Source organism: Mus pahari, chromosome 11, assembly GCF_900095145.1.
Source record: "Mus pahari chromosome 11, PAHARI_EIJ_v1.1, whole genome shotgun sequence".
In the NCBI taxonomy this organism is placed as follows: Eukaryota; Metazoa; Chordata; class Mammalia; order Rodentia; family Muridae; genus Mus; species Mus pahari.
In genome coordinates, this window is record NC_034600.1 from 59,447,690 (window position 1) to 59,454,058 (window position 6,369).

A 6,369-nucleotide genomic window follows, 5' to 3' on the forward strand; every position below is an offset into this window, starting at 1 on the left:
ATAGCAAAATGCAGGTAGGCATGGTGTTGAAGAAGGAGCTGAGCGTTCTCCATCTTCACTCAAAGGCAGCAGCAGGAGAGTGTGTGTCACACTGGATTTAGCCTGAGCATAGGAGACCTCAAAGCCCACCCCCACAGTGACACACTTCCTCTAGCAAGGTCACACATCCTAACACTCCCTATGGGCCAGTCATTCAAGCACATACATCTATAGGGGCCAAATGTATTCAAAACACCACAGGACTTCACTAACAAAACCAAATGTTAATTACATTTTTAAGTTCAGGTCTTTATGTTCTGCATTATGATACTTGGCTTTATATTGCAAAAAGATGATAAACTCTGGTCATCACACACAGTGCTTAATTATAATTTATTTTGATAGTTGAGAAAATATTTGTTGCACATTGGCTGCTAGCATAGTTTTAGCAAATTAAATAGTATGAAAGACAGACTAAAACAATGCCATAGCAATTTATTTAAGGAATATTGTTCACCTCCGAACTTGAAATCCATCAAAAATAGAAAGATTTTCTCCACAGAAAATAGACAAACAAGTAGTTAATAATCAAGAGATTGCATGTCAAAATATGATCATACACACATATCTATACCAAATGCTATTTTTATGACAATAAAGAACTTAAATATTTAGTTGTTCATTAATTTTTCCTCTAATTACTTGGGTTAGTCATTCATATGCTAGAGGAGGGACACTACCAATTTAGACAATTACTCTAAATTTAAATTTTCATCTCAAGTGGGAAAGAATAGCTTTTATGTAGCCTTTCCTCCCTCACTCCATGCAAAATTATGCAGAGTTAAAGACTTCGAAATACTTTAGAATCATGATTTAAGGTATCCAATTCTGCAAAGCAGAAAGGTAGCCTGTTAATTTCTCCTTAGGGGTTTATTAGCTTAAGCCACATAAGAGACTAGTTAGAAAGGCGTCCATCTATTATCGGTAAAATAGTTAGGAGAATCAAGTAATTTTTTAAAAATTCTAACTGTTGAGAGTATAAACAAGCATTTTTAATGAACAGTGGTTAACCACTCTCAGCATGAAAATATTTAACAGCTCTTCTAGGACAAGCGAGAATCCAACTTTCTTTTTATCTCTGCAGAGCATTGCAGGGAACCGTATGAGGTGAAGGTACATAGCAAATGCTTTTAGAAACACCCCAATTAATGTGTCCAGAAACAAAAGCGTGAACGCTGGAGTGAGCTGAAAGCAAAAACCCACATAAATGTCTGGGGTGTTTTAGGAGGATGAGAGCAAATTTAAAACAAAATACTTTGTACATGTACAAAGTTATTTGTTTCATTAACCCTCATTTGAAAAACATTCTTTCCCTCGAAATCAGTGATTTTTTTTTCCCTTCCCTGGCTAGAACTTTCTAGTGCTGAATTTCTGCTATTTCTTTTTGTTATTCCCTCATCTTAACAAAAGGCTATTCTACTTAAGTAGCCAAACTCAGAAAACAATGTTGCCTTTTGACAAAGACCTAAAGGTTCAGAAAGTATTTCAATTCTAAAACTTTTAAAAAAGCCTATGTTTTGAAAAACAAGGTAACTGTGTTTCAATAAGCTTCGCGAGGAGCCCCTCCTCCACGACCCCCATCTCCCCTGCCCCCTCCCATCAGTTTTGATTGTGCTGCATCTTTTCATGGTCCACACTAATATCCTTCACGTTCTGCTTGCTCAGCACCATCATTCTCCCCATTAGCATGTGCTCAGAAGAGATGAGCATTGTCTTTCTCTGTGTGTACAACACTTCTCCCTCAGGTATTCAACCTTTTCCTCCTGATTAAGGAACCAAATGCAGCATCACACACATACACACACACACACACACACACACACACACACACACACACACACACCCCCCTAATATCTTTCTCCGAGTCACCATCCAATAGTTTACCTAGGGATTTCAAGGTCGATGTCTGTGGCAACACTGAGAGTCTGTAATATGGAGACTCATTACAAACACGACAGAGATGTTTTATGCACTTGTTATCTGAAAGTAAACGTATGCTTATGTAAAACGTAAGGTGCCAAGGCTGAGGGAGAGATGAAGATCGTTCCACCTGATTGCTTCAGCCACAGCTTGACATTGCCATAGAACAGATATTACAGAGTATTTTTCAAAGACTTACAAATTTACTTATTCCAGTATTCAGTAAATATTCATTGGGAGCCCACTGTGTATATAAACAGCAGGTATATTGATAGACCATAGAGGCTTATTGTATTTACCACATGAGTGTCATTTCCTAGAGGGCTTTACCAACAAAATCAAAAGAAAGAGGACTTATTATTGTGAATGGCGATGAAAACGTTCCTTATACACATCAGTAACAGGATCAGGCATTCCTCTAACAACCTGTGCCTAACAGATATGTATTACCTATGGATAAAAGGGACGGTTTGAAGGAAGACTCTTGTATGCAAAAAGTAGATCTAAAAAGATTTGATTTGAGGGTAGACATGTGCAAACATGAATCCTTTCAAAGCTTTCCAAGTACAATGACATCAGCCCACCTTGATTAGAGAGGTCATCGGTTTTCTAAGACAATTGTACAGCTTTAAACCTAAGAGGTGTCAGTGCAATGAAACATTAGGACCTCACAATTAGACTGTAGTGTGTGTGTGTGTGTGTGTGTGTGTGTGTGTGTGTGTGTGTGTTTGCAGGTATCAGAACCGGCTCATGCTTTAAGGATGTCATTAATTGCCTTTAATACAACAGTGTCAGAATCATCAAATCGCTGCTTAAGAGAAATGTTTAAAAGCCTTCTATCTCTGAAGAAACATAATCTTCTGAACTGGGAGCTAGATTCATAAGAGGGCGAATTTTTTTAGCACTGTTAAATCCACCATAAAGTTATCCAATAAAAACACAGTATTACCATTTCCTTATATTTTCTATGTATTTTCCAGTTTGGTGGAAAGGCGAGTGGCCTTATATCCTTTAGGTTTGCGGGTGGTGGTGGAAAGAGGTGATTAAACTTTACTCACAGTAGCCTAGAGACTGAAGCTACTGCAAACTCACAAACTCAACCACCAAGCTGGTCCATAGGAGAGAACACACTTTAACAAAACCAACACTCAAACACCACAGCTCAGCAGCTCTGCACACCCTGTACAAGTGTCTTCCCTGTCTGGTAGCTGTCTGGGACCCATGGCTTTCTGTCCTGCCCCACTTCTTGGGGGACTGAGTCATAGATCACTGGCCAAGAAGATATCTGAATGCAAGATTCTGACTGATTTCTGCTAACTGAAGATCACACCGTTATCAAATGGAAAAGTCCTGATGATTCATCCATCGTAGCCAGGCTCATCTGAAGTGCAAGTTTTTCCTCAGCCATCTTTCTCCTGTTCTCCACTGTTCTCCACTCATCTTTCTACAGGCACCCTGGCACTTGCTGACTCCGAATCGGTCATCTTTGAGGATGTGTACCTCACATCCTCTTCTGCCTTCTTCCTCCCGCGTCTTATTTTCTGGTTATGGCTGGCTAACCTCAACTATCTTGTGCTTTAACTGGCTATCATGACATTATATAGTAAGGGTCTACCATGGCCTCCATTTCTCTGTGTCTATTGATAACTATCATTTGTAAGTTGTCCCCCATCCTGACCCTCCCCCAGTCCTGCTTGGTCAACTTTCCATGCTTTCTGGGACTCTTTTCCTTTTGTTGGACATGTCACCTTTTCCTGTTTTCCTCCTAGCTTTTGAGAAAGCCTTTCTCAGTCATAGCTCATTCTTTGCTTGTGCTTATTTCATGAATACCATCGCTCTGATGCTGTGTCTTATTCCTCTTCCCTACAGGCTCTCAGGATTTCTCTGACCCATCTCACTCTTCACCCCAAATAACCATCTATGTCTTGCTGTTGAATGATAATGTCCCCTGCCCCCATAAGCTTATAGATTTGAATACTTGACTCCACTAGGGAGTGACATTATCTGAAAGGATTAGGTGGTATGGCCTTGGTTGGAGGAAGTGTGTGGCAGGGGGGGGACTTTGAGGTTTCAAAAAGCTCTTTCCGAGCCCACTGTCCCTCTTTTCCTGCTGCCACCAAGATATAGAACTCTCAATACTTCTCCAGTTGCCATGCTTTCAGCCATGAGGATAATGGACTCTAACCCTATAAGCCTACCCCCGGTAAATGTTTTTGTTTTTTGTTTTATAAGAGTTTCCATGGTCACGTTGTCTTTTCACAGCAACAGAACTCTGACTAAGACCCTGTCCCCCAAACCCACATCTGTAGCTTAAATTGTTTATATTAGACTTTGGTTCCATGGATTTAACAACTGCTGGGCTTCTCTTTTTAAATGTTACATGGTATCTGAAAATGAGCATGTTTGAATCAAACACTGCCTTTCCTCCAGACCTTTTCTTTTTTTTGGTATCTGGAGAGTACTTCATCAAGCCTCATATACGCTCAGAGTAGAAAGGCGGGAATTGTCCTCAACCCAGCAGCAAAATGGTTCGAAATCTCTTCCCATCCATGGACATAAAGACCAGATCAGTGTTAGCACTGCTGATGCCTGCCAAACTGTCTCACGACCTGTTAGAAGCTCTACACCACACATGCTCTCATTCTCTGCTTGTGATTCCTTCTGTCCTTTCAGCATTTCTTCATTCTGAAACCCAAGTTGTCTTTCAACAGTGTCTCACTGTATCATTGGTTCCTACATTGATATCCCACAATGGCTTTCATTTTAAATCTGGAACCCCACCATATACCTCACACCCCACTTCCCTTCAGCTCCTTCCCCATGGCAGCTCCCTTCCCCCTCACCACGCTGCTCTCCACTCACACCAGACACTTTAAATTCTCTAGCTTATCACAGTCTCTTCAAGTTTGGGGCCAACCAATAGGCTGCTCATTCTGTTTAGATGTCCCTTCTTCCTCTCCTGCACAGTTCATTGTCACTGTCTAGCAAGATCATTTATGCCACTCAGAAGCATTGATGTGTGCCCACAGATTGGCATTCTTCTATCATAACATTTTTTTTTACAACTGCACATTTAAGTATCTTCTTTTCTGCTAGACAATAATGCAAGACACAACCCACCACTGAAGTGCTAGGTACTCATTATAATTAATGTTTATTCATGCCACCGAATTGAATGATATGAAAAATGCATAATTTTGTATGACCTGTCAGATAGGATTCATGAATTTGCTTAACCTCTTCAGAAACTGCATTAAAGTCCTCTCAAATAAGGAGAATGTTCAAGGAAATGAATGCATTTTATGTTTGTACCAGATTTTCATCATCCATTCATCTATTGATAGGCAATTAGGTTGGTTGTATTTCCTTGATATAGTGAATAAAACAGCAGTAAACTTGGAGGTACAAATATCTATGTGCTGGAGTGTGGGGTTCTCTGAGGATATGCCCAGGAATGGAGCATCTAGCTCACATGGTAGCTCACAAGGAACCCCCAAACTGATTTCCATAATGTCTATATTCCCCATGACTTCTCCAGCATTTGTGGTCAGATCTCCTAATGATGGCCATTCTGACTTGGATTAGGTGGTATTCTAGAAAAGTTGAACTTTTAAAAATAGTCATTGGCCATTTATTGTATGAAAGACTTTTCCAGGAGAGATACAACACTCACTTATCTACTCACCCTAGATAAGGAGCCCCTGGCAGACCAAAGTATGGATACCATTAAAGTTCAACTTGGTGAACCAATGTAATTTAGCAAAGTTAGTTACAGAAATATGGTGGAGTGGTTACTTACATGAGCAGAAATGACTCACAGACAGCTGTATCACCAAAGCTCACTCCAGCATGGGTGGCAGCTCCTGGCGCTGGGAGACTGGAGCACAGTGAATAGACTGAAAGTCAGATCAATAGGTTGGAGGATGTCTTCAAGCCTCTTCCAGGCAGCTCAGCTCCTTTCCACTTCTTCCTGGCAGCTGTGCTCTATATGCTGCTTTGCAGTTTCCCTGGTCTCAGAGTAACTCTTTACTGTTTACTCTTGTGAGCAGAGGGGCCTGGTGACTGCTCAGCTTCAGGTACTTCCTGGAGCTCTTTTGAGCAGCTACTTTCTATCTTAAGGAGCTTTCCTGCAGGAGGGAATCTTTTAGTTCTAGAGGAAACTGTGATACAATATCACTTGTTTCTGTTTAAAAACAAAACAACAAAACAGCAAACTGCCTATTCAATTCATTAGTCTGCTTGTTGAATGGAAGTTTTATTTTCTTGATATTTAGTTTCTGATGAAGTCCAGCTAGTAAAGACTTTTCCCCACTAGGAAAGCTGACTGTTTATTCTGCTGTTAGTTTTTTTTTCTTTTACTATGTAGAAAAAATTTAAAACAGAGTCTTAGGATGTATCTCTTGAACTTGC